Raw genomic sequence first — 14,169 nt, 5'->3', positions numbered from 1 at the left:
GTCCCCAGCCACTCCATCTTTCCCCGTCATCCCCTCTGCCTCCATCTCTGGTGTCACTGCTTCTCCAGATAGGGTCCCACACTCCAATCTTCACCCTTGATGGTCCTAGGGTCAGCGCATTTATCTTAATGTGACATTACTTAAGCTAATTTTTCTAACTTGAAGAAGGATCTATCTCAGAGCCTCAGATAGGGTTGAGATGGAATCAGTTGACACTCTGTGGGGGTAGAAAAAGTCAGACAAAACAATAGAAGAAGATTTCAGAATGATAGATTTGGTTGGAAAAGCAAGGAAAGGCCAGTTGCCAACATGGGGTTAAATATGTGAGATTTAGGTTGGAGAAGGTGAAAATCTGGAATAGATGTAAGACTTTGTTGTTAAGTGCCGTTGCGTCGGTTGCGAACCATAGTGACCCTGTATAGGGTTTCTAAGGAGTGACTGGTGAGCTTGAACCGCCAACCTTGTGGTTCAAACCAACTTTGTAGTGCAGAGCATTAGTCCACAGCACCACACCAGGACTCCCCCTGAGAGCGTAAGTATTCTCCAAGAATATCCTGAAAGGACTGCTGAGTAGCAAAGATGGCCTAGCTGAAGATTGTTGTTGTTAGGTGCTGTCAAGCTGTTTGGAACTCACAGTGTTCCAAACAGCTTGACAGCAGCTAATAAGAGAACAAAATTCTGCCTAGTCCAGTGCCATTCTCACAATTGTTGCTATGGTTGAGCCCAGTATTGCAGTCACTGTGTCAACCCATCTTTTGAGGTCTTCATGTTTTTGACTGACCTTCCACTTTACCAAGTTGGATGTCCTTCTCCATCTTCTCCAGTGACTGGTCCCTCTTGATAACATGTCAATAGTATGAGAGACAAAGTTTCACCATCCTCACTTGTAAGGAACATTCTGGCTGTAATTCTTTCAAGACAGATTTGTTCATGGTATATATTCAATATTTTTCACCAACACTATAATCCAAATGTACCAATTCTTCTTCTGTCTTCCTTATTGATTATTCAACTTTCTCATGGATATGAGGCAATTGACAATATCATGGCTTAGGTCAGGTGCATTTTAGTTATCTTTACGTTTTCACACTTTAAAGAGATCTTTTGTAGCAGATTTGCCCAGTGCAAAATATTGTTTGATTTCTTAACTGCTGCTTCCAGAGGTGTTGATTATGGATCCAAGTAAAATTAAATACTTGAAAGCTTCAATCTTTTCTCCATTTATCATGATGTTGCTTATTAGTTCAGTTGAAGACAAAATGTATGAATTCTTGAGGGCCAAGTTTATCATCCTTTCACAAGACTTAAAAAATCACTTTACCCGCAAAAATGTCTACTCTTAACCATTTTACATAACTAATCTGCTTCAGTTTAAACACGTCAGTTATCTTTGTACCTACTTTTAATGAAATATTTTTAAATATCTCAATCCTTTAATTTTTGCTGTTGCTGTTAAGTGCCATAATGTCAGGTGCGACCCATAGTGACACTGTGTAGAATTTCCAAGGATAGCTGGTAGGTTTGAAAAACTGACGTTGCAGTTGGCAGTCCAGTGCTCACCCTACAGAGCCACATCAAGATTCCAATCCTTTAATCATTTGAATATTCTTGGTACAGAGCTTTGTATCACTAAACAACATTTCCAAAACTACTTCTATTTTTATTTTGTTCATAAATAAAATGCATCTTTATCTTATTTCCTATGACACATACAGTTTCTTAACCAAAATCATGTGTTTTCTTTCAAAAGACAAATCCTTTTATGAGAGGGCAAGAGCTTGATTCCTGAAAACAAAAGAAGAAGAAGAATGTACTGGCGTGGAATCGAGCGGAAAGAGATCAGTGGGAAATAAATCAGATGATGAATGAAAGAATAATGCTGAAAACTAACAGCCTCACAGTTTGAGAAACACTTGTTTAGATCAGCTCTTCTAACCGATTGATTTGAATGTCGCAGGAATTGAAATCAAATTATTACATGCTCAGCGGCTCATCATTCATGATAGCAAGAAATAATATTGTTGGAAAATGAATTCTTCTTCACAAAGCTGTGCCAATGATTACTTAGTAGATGGTCTGATGATAGGTGCTTTTCTAGTAAATGATGAAATTGTGCCCAGCCAGTTTGACCCTCCTAGAAATCAAGCAATATAATTTGATATTATTATTATTCCAATGACAAAAGCTATCAAGTTTGTGGTGGTGCATGTCACTGATTGGCTAATATTCATTAAAAAATGAATAGCTAGGCCCATCAGATAGATAGGTAGATAGATAGATAAATAGATTAATTAATATATACCTTAATTTCCTTATCCTTAAAAAAGTGATAAGGAAGTTAAGATATAGATTCTTTATCAAATATCAGTGAAATCTTCTAAAATCTTTTTGTAAAAAGGCCTATGTACAAGCACCAAAATTTGTTATTTGGGGAAACTCAAGTTGTATTTTGATTCTCTTTCATAGTTTCAAAGTTCTTCTGAGGAAATGAGGAGCTAGTGAATAACAATTTGCCTGCTTCACAAAGAGAAAAGTGCATTTAAAATTATGCTTAATTCCTTGTGTCAACCCAATTAACATTTATTGTTTGAGGAATGGCCCAAGGGAGTATTAAGAACAAAGATGAATATTAAATTGAATTTAGGCTAACTTTTTGTGGTAAATGTCAGGAAGTCCCTTTTAAGGGACATCAAGAAACAGAGAATGGAAGCCAATATGCCACAAAAAGAAGCAGAACTTTTAAGATTCTGCACGTGACTTCTTTCTGTTCCTCTTCTTGAGTGTTCTAAAATATGTATTTTCCAGACTGGAATTTTTAGCAATCAACAACAACAATGTACTTTTGCATTAACAGATGGCCTATTTTGATGCAGAGATATGTTGTTGTTGTTATTGGGTGCTGTGGAATCTGTTCTGACTCATACAACCCTGTATAGCATTTCCAACGAGCAGCTGGTAGGTTTGAACTATGGTTAGCAGTTATCCTAAGGCACCACAGTAGAATTTCACAGTGATACATGTTGTTGCTGTTAAGTGCCATCGAACCAGTTCCGACTCATAGTGAGACTGCAAATAGTTTCCAAGGAGCAGTTGGTGGATTTAAACCATCGACTTTGTGGTTATCAGTCCAGTGCTTATCCTACAGCACTACACCAGGACTTCAAAGTGATACATACACCATATACAAATGAACGATGTGGGATTATGCAACATTGACTTGACTGTGGGATTCTCACCATTTCAAATTGTTCTTAAAGCTCTTATGCCTGGCTTCTTGGAAAGATGGTCATACTTTATTCTTGTCTCTGTAGAATCAAATGTAAGCATGCTGCTCCACTGCTTAAAAGCTCTGTAGAGCTTTCTCACCTATCAGACAAGGCTAAAGTATTTAATATAGACCCCATGATCTGGCTGCGATTTACTTACTGGCATGGGCTCCAACCAATACCGTCCACAGAGACAGTTAACTATTCCCAATATCCGTTCTCTTCTTTTACCTTCGTAATAAAATCCAAGTTAGAGCTGACACATCACTACCCAGTCGTCCTCTAGTCACGGCTCCTAAATCTGGGTCTTAACTAATAGGGATGTCACATTTTCAAGACAAAGAAATAAGTGTACAAGGACAAAAACCAAAACCAAACAAAAGCCCAGGCTTTTAACCCAACCTTGACCTTCAGCATTTCTTACTACATTGCCCCAGAATCAGATCATGACCTTGTTTCTTTCCCTTCAAAATCCAATTAGTCTTTAAAATGTTTCTCACTACAGAAATGCATGAAAGCAGAGTAATTCTGTATGATAAGCACTGAACTGTAACCACAAGGTCAGCAGTTCGAGCTCACCTGATGCTCCCAGGAGAAAAATGAGGCTTTCTGCTCCTGTAAAGATTTAAAGCTTATGAAACAAATTACAGGGTCACTATGAGTTGGAAATGATTCAACAGCACTTTAACAACAACCAGGACAACAATAAAAATGCAAAGAAAATCCTTTAAATACAGTGAAATGAAAGCTTGAGACAGCTAGCTGCTAGTGAGTTTACCACCAGCAGTCTCACTAATGTGAATAACAAAGGCAATAGAATATCTACAGATTCACCCTATTGCCAATGAAGAACAAAACTGGATCAATTACACACATTGTTGTTATTGTGAGTGCCTGAGTGCCTTTGAGTCAGTTCTGACTCATAGTGACCCTGTATAGGGTTTCCAAGGAGCGACTAGTGAGTTTGAGCCACTGACCTTGCAGTTCAAACCGAACTTGAAGTTGACTGCCTATCCTAGTGTGTCACACCAGAACTCCAGTTATAGACATAAGGACTTCAAATTCTTAGTAACCAAAATAGCCATTAGTGTGAACCAGCATCATAAACAGGCACAATATCATCACAATGATAATTAACGGATCTGTTAGCCATTCCTAGCCCTTATGCATTCACCAATACAGAGTCCTGGTATGGCACTGTAGTATAAGCACTGGACTACAAGGTCAGTTTGAATCGCAAGGTTGGCAGTTCAAATTCACCAGCTGCTTCTTCAGAAACCCTATGCAGAACCAACTTCTCAGCACTTAACAAAAACAGCTAGTGCTGTGGGATGGCTCTCTAGTCTGATATGCATTTTTTTTTTTATTGTCTGTACTTACATTTATATTTAAACAACCATTTAGAAAACTCTCTATAGCTCATACTCAGTCTTATATTTATCAAACCTAGAGTTTAAAAGTCCCCATTAAGTGGCATGGAGAAAATGTACCTAGACTTCTATTTTCATCATGAGGGTGGACTATTGTTGTTGTTAGGTTGCCATCTAGTCATTTCTGACTCATCTAGGGTTTCTGAGGAGTAGTTGGTAGGTTTGAACCACTGACCTTGTGGTTCAAACCAACCTTGAAGTCCAGTGAATGCAAGGGTGGACTAGAGATGTTGAAAGACTACCAGTAATAAAACACTGACATGATGCATAGAATATTTTGTGAAATTCTTTAAAATAATATGTTAATTTTCAAAAAAATAAATAAATGAAGAAGATTAATCCTCTAAATCAGGCTTATAAAACTAGAGAAGAAAGTTTTGGGAACTCCAGCTTTCACAGAGCCCCTGCTAGGCGGATAGTAGGATCTTAAGATTTTATGGTCATCTATTGGGACCAAAGATAAGGGCTTGAATGCAGACATGTTGAGGATCAAAGTAGAGGCCCACTACATAAAACAGAGACCCAGAAAGAACTACATCTTTCAGGAAAGGTGGAGGTCAGGATGAAAAACAACAAATAAACAAAATCTGCCCATGGAGACTTGTTAGCCTTGGCTTTGATGTTGCTATGTCCCGTCGAATCAGTTCTAACTCACAGCAACCTTATAGAAGGTTTCCAAGGGGTGCCTGGTGAGTTTGAATCACTGACCTTATGGCTAGTTGTTGTTGTTGTTGTTGTTAAGTGCTGTCGAGTCAGTTCCGACCCATAGCGACCCTGTACAGGGTTTCCGAGGCTGTAAATCTTTAAGGGAGCAGAAAGCCTCATCTTTCTCCCGCGGAGCAGCTGGTAATTTCGAACTGCTGACCTTGCGGTTCGCAGCCCGATTCGTAACAACTACGTAGTTCAGTGTTAATCTTACAGTACCAAATCATGACTCCAGCCTTTGATCAGGACTCTCAACTTTGGAGGGAGTGGAAACATATCTTATCTAAGAAGTCATGACCAAGGACCAACACTCATGGGGAGTGGGGTCTGGATTAATTAATTAATTTATTTATTTATTTATTCTGCAACCTGAATTCAATAATTGTAACAAAGTACCAGAGTCTGAAATGTGAAATTCAGAAATGATCACGTCGCTATAACATGCAAGTAAAATTTTGCTGAAGATAATTTGAAAATGGTTGCAACAGCACACTGACCAGGAACGGCTGAAAATTCAGGCTGGATTCAGAAGAGGACAAGAAATGAGGGGTTTCATTGTTGACATCACATGAATCTTAGTAGAAAGCAAAGAATTCCAGAAAAACTTGTGCTCTATTGACTATGCAAAGGCATTCAGCTGTGTGGATCATAACAAACTATGGATAAAATCGCACATAATGGTTATTCCAACCATTTAGTTGTTCTCAGGAGTAATGTAATCTTTCTATGGTTGCTGTAGTTAAGTGTCGTAGAGTCAATTCTGACCCTAGATAGGGTTTCTGAGGAGCAGCTGGTGAACTTGAACTGCTGACCTTGAAGTTCATATGGCTTTGTAGTCTGGCACATTAACCCACAGCACCACACCAGAATCAGTCATTAAAATGGAACAAGGAAATATTGGATTGTTCAAAATAAGGAAAAGTGTGCACCAAGGTTGTATACTTTCACTATTTTTTTTTCTTAAATGTTTTATTGTGAATTATCTTATAGTTTACATGGGAGAACATTAGTTTTACATTCATTCTATAGTGTATTGTCTCACTGCCATGGTTACAATCCCCTCCATGCAATCCTTCCCCTGTACCCCGCAGGTCTTCAGCACAAAGTCACTCTCCCTCTCTGGATCTAAAGTCTCCAGCTGCTCCATCGCTCCACGTCATCATCTCTGGCTCCATTTCAGGCATCACTGCTTCTCTGGGTAGGGTCCCGCTCTCTGCTCTTCTCCCTTGATGGCCCTAGGGACCTCTGCTCCTAGACTGAAAAGTTAATCACTCCCCTCCTTGCTATAAAACATTTACCTTTACATTTCCGACCCTCACAAACAGTCCTGATAACAATTATTCACTATTGTATCACAAGAGACCCGTCTGCATTTCATTGCATCAGCCCCGCCTAGTCAGATTGAATACTACTCACTGGAGATTCTACCTTTCTCCAGGCCCTCTGGATCTAGGTTACCTCTTGAAAGCTTGTAAACCAGTCACTTCTTGCCTTTGTAGCCCCCCCGCACCACATTTTGGGTAGCCAATGTCCAAGTTGCCCATCCCTGTCTACTCTGTGTGTGGAGGGGGTGGGAATGATTCTTGCTGTTAGGACTTGTTCCCTCTTTTGAGCTACTGCTTCCATAGGTGTAGGTCAAGTTCATCAAATTGTATGAGAATACTTTTTTTTTTTTTCCTCTTCTTTTTACTTCTGGTTGAGCTCTGATCATCCAGTCACTGAAGCCAGGATAAGTGGGTATTATCTACAAATGTGGGTGTTCTTATGCATATGCCCTCTCTTATCAGCTGGATGCTTCACTCTCCACTCTAGTCCTCTGTGGCTATGTCACTGACTCTGGGCCCAAGAGTCCCCAGGTCTTGCCACACTGCTGGCCAACCAGGTCTTCACCCAGTTCACAGAAGTCTATTGAATGTTGTAGGGCTTAGCTCACCGCTTCATTGCTGTTTTTCCCTCATTTCCCCTTATCGGTTTCCAGCGTGGTCACCAATCACAGCGTGTATTCCCATTGAGTTTTAAGTCTTGGAAGGGGGTTTGCACTGAGGGGACTCGACCACTTGCCTTGATGTTTCCTGGGCAAGCAAGTTGCTTGTTCTTATAGTAATAGTCGGTCTGCCTATGTTGTTTTATATTTTTCCTGTAGGTCTTTCTTTCAAGAAATATCTTCTGTTCTTCTAGCCACTCCAGTTTGGTCTGCTTGTCCTTTCAAGTGGGAATTTCCCATCTCTGGAAATCTGGATGTGGTTCAGGCTTCCACCTATAGTCTTATGTATTGCAGAGGCTCCACAGGAAGCCTCCTTCACTGGGCACATTGTAGCCCCATTTTAGGTATTCCAATCAGTTATAGGCAGAAGACAGACTTACAAGCTTTCTATGGTGATGTTTTCACTATTCCTTTCTCTCCCCCTCCAGTGTCTATTTTATAATATAATGCAAGGAAAACCAAGATTCAAAAGACAGTCAATTATCTTAATATTATTCCCCCCTTTTCCCCATTCCAACCATGGCTCGATCTCTGTATCCCAGAACCCTGTTCCCAGGTTGTGCATATATCATTATTTACCTCTGTCTCACTTAGCCCATCGAGACCAGTCTAATTGTTCTCCCATCTGCTTTGTTCTTCCATTCCCCTCTCCCTACTTGTATATTGCCCCCTCCCTAGCACCCAAACTATCCTGTACTTTCACTATTTTCATTCTATCTGTATGCTGAGCAAATAATCTGAGAAGCTGGATTATATGGAAAAAAAAAAAACAAAAAAAAACATAGTATAAGATTTGGAGGAAGATTCATTAACAACCTAAGAGGTGCAGATGATACAACCTTGTTTGCTGCAAATGAAGAGGACTTACATACTCACTGACAAAGACCAAAGACTGTAGCCTTCAGTATGGATTGTACCTCAGAATAAAGATAAGAAACAATTTCACTACTGGATCAATTAATAATATCATGACAAATGCAGAAAAGAATAAAGTTATCAAAAAGTTCATTTTGCTTAGATGCACAGTCATTGTCTTGGAAGCAACATTCAAGTAATCAAACAATGTATTAAATTAGCAAATCTGCTGCAAAAGACCTATTTAAAATGTTCAAGAGCAGAGATGTCAGTTTGAGGACTAAGGTGCACCTTTTCTAAGCCATGACATTTTCAGTCACCTCATATGAATGTGAAAATTGGATAATGAATAAGGAAGGCTGGAGAAGAATTGATGCATTTGAATTATGGTATTGGAGAAGAATATAGAAAGTGCCACAGACTTCCTGAAGCACAAACAAGTATGTCTTGGGCAAAGTACAACCAGAATGCTCCTTAGAAACCAAGATGGAGAGACTCTGTCTCTCGTACTTTGGACATATTGTCAGGAAGAACCAGTCCCTGGAGAAGGACATCATGCTTGGTATAATGGAGGGTCATAGTAAAAAAGGAAGCCACCCCCCCCCCCCCCGCCTCAATGAGATGGCTTGACATGTAGGCAGCAATAATGAGCTAAAACATAGCAACAATTGTGAGGAAGGTGCAGAAGTAGGCAGTGTTTCATTCTGTTGTACATAGAGTTACTATGACTTGGAACCAACTTGACAGTACCTAACAACAACATCAACAACAATCAGAGCCCTCAGTACCTGGTACCTATACATATATAATAGGAACAAAGTCCAATCCTTTCCAGAAGAATGCATCCTCAATCCAAACCTCAAAGTTTTCATTTCAGTGAAAACAAAATCACAATAAAAACCAACCTTCCAAAACATATTAGCTAATAGCACCACAAACATCAGAAACTACATGCTAAGACTTTAGATACTAAAAATTGTTGGACACAATACGTAAATAAGTATGTGTATAGGTTTAATGTATTTAATAGAAAACTCAAATCATTAGTGAAGAATGAATGATTATTTTTAAACAGAATCATATTTGAAAAAAAATCAAATAGAACCTTCAAAAATTAAAAAGTAAGATCATTAAATCAAAAACAGTTTTTTTAAAAAAAAGATTAAGCTATGAATCAAACACAGGTGAAACAAAATGCAGCACAGAGGAGAAAAGAGAAACTATAAATGAAATTTTGAGACATGGAGGATCAAAGCCTAACTAATATAGATCACATTGGGGCTCCAGAAGGAGAGAAAAAGAAAGCAGTGTAAGAGAAAAGATTAAACCGATAAATGACTGAGCACTTTTGAGAACTGAAAACATGTTTATTTTCAGATTGAGAAAGGCCAATGAATCAAACACAGAATAGAAACAAACAAAACAAATCCCACATCAAAATACATCATGGTGAAACCCAAAGAGAAAACAAAGATCATGAAAAAAAATCCAGAGAGAAAAAACAGGCTATCTTAAAAGGAATAATAATTAATTGAATGGCTGTCTCTACAATAGCAACAATGGAAGGCAAGAGACAGGAGATTAGCAGCATTAATCTGCTGAGAGGAAATCACTGTCAATTTAGGATCAACCTTGCAAACCAAATATTCAAATAGGAAGATGAAATAAAGACATTTGTAGACAAAAACTAAGAGTTTTTCAGTAAAGGAGATTTTAAAGGATATAATTCAGGACAAAAAAAAAAAAAATTATTTCAGAAAGATGGTCCAAAACGCAAGAAAGAATGTTGAATAAGGAAAATATTAGGATGAGAATAAATCTAAATGAACTTTGAACAAAGCAATAATAACCGTTCTATTGGAGTCCTGGTGTGGCGCTGTGGGGTAATGTGCCAAACTGCAAATCTGTTTAAACTGCAAGGTCTGCGGTTCAATCTCACCAACTGCTCCTCATAAACCTTATACAGGGTCACTATGGGTTGGAACCAACTCAATGGCACTTAACAACAACATTGGTGGTTCAAGCTTACCAACCCCTCTTTGGAAACCCTATACAGAGTCTCTCTATGAGTGGGAACCAACTCAAAGACACTTAACAACAACATTGGGACACCAGAGTCCTGGCGTGGTGCTGAAGGATCAGAACTGGCCTGCTAACAACAAGGTTGGTGGTTCAAAACCATCAGTTGTTATAAGTCAGAACTGCCTCCATGTGGCAGAGGCCATGCGGAGGACCCTAAACATGAAGGGCTCATTGTTAAGCAAGGCCACAATGGGTCTCCCCTTGGAAGGCAAGGCCCCAGGATGGATCTCATGTGGGGACTTTGCAGTTTCTGTCTCTTTGTTTTAATCTGCTTATTTTTAATTTTCTTGATTTTATAATAAAAGTTTTCAGTAGAATCTTAGTAAGAACTATATTAAAGATTTGAAACTTGTTTTTAGGCACCTTCACACCATATTCAACTATGTGTAGTCCTAAAGAATGCTTTTCACACTAACAATAAGTTTCATCACTAGGAAAAACCAGCTAAAGTTTTTGCCAGTCCAAGTTTAAGATGACATTCAACATTCCGTGTAGTTTCGGTCAGGGACATCAAGACTTCTAGAAAATTAGCCAAAAATGCAATTTAGGGCTAAGGGAATAGTAATAGATCATAAGCAGAAATTTAACTAGATGTTCTGTATAGAGAAGTTTTTATAAGGAAGTTGTTCCGTTTCTTCTTAACTACAAAATTTTAAATGCTTCTTGTTTTTCTTGTTTAATCAATCATGAGAAACAACTGTGTTGTCAGTTACCATAGCAAATAATGTTTAGGTACATGGTGTGATTAATGAATCTATAGAAAATAATAGGTGAAGGTAGAAATAGGAGTTAAGGTTTAGAATTATGTTTTAAGGTTAACGTGACATTTTTAAAACAATGAGTTTTGCTTACAGAAGTCAGATATTGTCTAACTACGTAAAGGGGAACAAGGAAAATTTTGATATTCTTGTTGCTCTATATTGAAATGATTAAATTGTATGATTTAGACCACTACTTTGAAAGAAAGATTAATAGATTGATGGTATAGAGTAGTATAAAAGCTGTTTGAAAATCTGAGGAAAAGAGGAGAAATAAAATGTGAGAGAAGAAGATTCACCATTCATCGAGACCCATTGATTTTGTGCTTTCTTCGCCGACACCATACACCTTTCTAAGGACCCCCCAATAAGTGTGTCGTGGCTGGTCCGCGACATCCATGGTACTTTACAATAACAACATTTGGAGAATAAAAATAATTGAAAGTTGCAAATAACTATAAAATAATGAGAAAAATAAAATGAAAGCAAAACAAGTAGTTTTTCAGTAAATGGAGTTATATACCCCCAAATTCTAGAACTGTTTGGGAGGGGATAAGTGTATTTATTAACTTAACACTTGTTAATTAAGCATGTTGAAATTTCTAGGCATCTTCTAGACTAATTTTGAGTAAGGAACACCCAAACCAGAGAAGAACAAAAATTGAACAGTATTAAAAACTCAAACAACTTGAAATCAGAAAAATAAAGAAAAAAAGGAACCCAGACATAAACAGGACAAATAAAATGTCCAAAATGGCAGTAGGCATTAATCAAAATATAAATGGATTGACACCTCTCCAATTAAAGTACCTACATTGTTAGACTAGTTTAAAAACAATCTTTAAAAATCAGTTCAATGCTGTGTGTAAGAGCTATACCTTAAAACATAATAACAGGAAAGTTGCAAAGGTATACCTAAGCTATGTTTATTAAAAAACAGTTGATAGAGTTACTTTGTAATTGTGTTGCCCTGAAGTCTGCTCTGATTCATGATAACTTTCTGTACAAACACAACAAAGTGTCACCAGTTCCATTACCACATGCATGATCATTTGTGTGTTTGGGTCCATATACAAATACAATTTAAGGCTAAAAGTATAACTAGACAGAGAATCTTACTACAGAATGATAAAACTTTCAGTTTATCAGATAGAAAAATTCTAAGCTTGTAACCATTGATAATATAACTTGAACATATATATGAAAGACCTCAGAAAGGTCATGGAAAAAAATCGAATTGAAAGTTATAAAAAATTATGACTTAAAACCATGCCTCTAACATACTCTCTACCTCTCATCGGGGTTCAATCATTCATTACAATGGCCACTCAGACACCATACTCACAGTTATGGGATTTATTAAGGAAGCTAACAAGGTACAGTTCAGGGTCAGAAATGCTCATGCATACTCACACAAAACATAACAAAAAATATTTAAAATCCAAAAATGAATTTAACTCAAAAAACAAATTGGAAATTCAAAAAAATACTTAGAATTAAATTATGGTAAAACTACTATAACTCAAAGTTTGGCGATATAAGTGAGTGATATGTAGACAAAAATAATTAGATTTAAATGTTTAATTGAAAAAGAAGGTCTGAAAATTAATGAGTGAGGGTTTATCTTAAAAAGCTGGTAAAGATACAACCAGATGGGATTTGGTTACTTGGTTTAGAGGGTTAAGGTCATGGTTTCAAACGTGTTCAGTGCTTCTGTTCTACCTCCTAGTTTGTAGTATAGTTCCTGAAATCCTAAAAGTTTGTAAGTGACCATCCAAGGCACAATTATTTACCTGCAACAGAGGAAGAAGAAAGTCAGAAATAAAAGGATGATATATGGCTAATTGCCTCCATAAGCAACTTTGTCATGAGACCAGGAAAACTGAATGGTGCCTGGCACCATTTTATGGAACCAAAGATTCCATAAAATAATCTGATCAGAAGGGGGAGAATGCAGAACAGAATTTCAAATGGTCATGAAGGGAGTCATGGAGGGTGATAAACCCCTAAAATTATTACTTGGAGATAATCTTTAAATCTGAAACCAAAAAATATCCCCTAAAGTCTTGTAAAAATGAAACAGTAGTTTAACTTAAGTAGTGATGAAGGCCTGCCTTGAGCATTCTACTCTTTGAAAAGCTATATACCTCATATAAAATTGACAACAGCAACTTGAAAGATTAGATGGGACCCCTAAGGAGCAGTGAGTTTACGCTCATGACGAAGGGATGACTCAGAACAAGAGGACGATTGCGTAACTTTAAGGATGTAAACAAGGACACTAAATTGTACATGTAAAGCTGTTGAATTGTTATATACTTTTCTCAGTATATTCTCAACAACAAAATCAAATTTAAAAAAAAATAAGCTAGTAAATAACAGCAGAATAGCCCACAAAAAAATAGAAAAGAGTAAATATCTAAGTAGAAAACAATGGAATAGAAAACAATGGAATAGAAAACAAAGACCTGAAAGGATAATCAAAACTGAAAGTTGCTGAAGAGATTTTTTTTTAACTGACAAGTGTCTGAAAAATTCACAAGAAAATAAGGTATAGTAAATGCTTTAAATAATAAAAACTTATAGGCAATGCAAAATTCAAAGAATGTTCTGATGATAAAAATTTTGAAATCTGATGAAATGAGTATTTTCATAGAGTATCTATTCAAGTCTTTAAATAGGTAGTTTAAAAATTTGTCTGAGAAGGAAGATGACATGTATAGATACTTTTAGACATCAATTCTACTAGGTATTCAGGGAGGTAATTCCAGTCTTGGCATAGAAAAAGAAAGAACATTCCACAAATGATCTTATGAGGCTAAATAACTTTGAAATCAAACCAGATAAGGACAATATGTGTAAAGACATGTAGCAGTGAGCCATACTTGTGAATATTGAGCAGCTGATTATTTTTGAGTGCCTAAGGAGCTCTGGTAGCACAGTGGTTACAAATCAGGCTGTGAACCTTAAGGTCAGCAGTTCAAAACTACCAGCTGTTTCACCGGAGAAAGGTGAGGCTTTCTGCTCCTGTAAACATTTACATCCTCAGAAACCCTGTACAGGGTCGCTATGGGTTGGAACTGATTCCA

Source organism: Chrysochloris asiatica, unplaced genomic scaffold (assembly GCF_000296735.1).
Source record: "Chrysochloris asiatica unplaced genomic scaffold, ChrAsi1.0 scaffold00032, whole genome shotgun sequence".
In the NCBI taxonomy this organism is placed as follows: domain Eukaryota; kingdom Metazoa; phylum Chordata; class Mammalia; order Afrosoricida; family Chrysochloridae; genus Chrysochloris; species Chrysochloris asiatica.
This window is presented reverse-complemented; position numbering follows the sequence as displayed.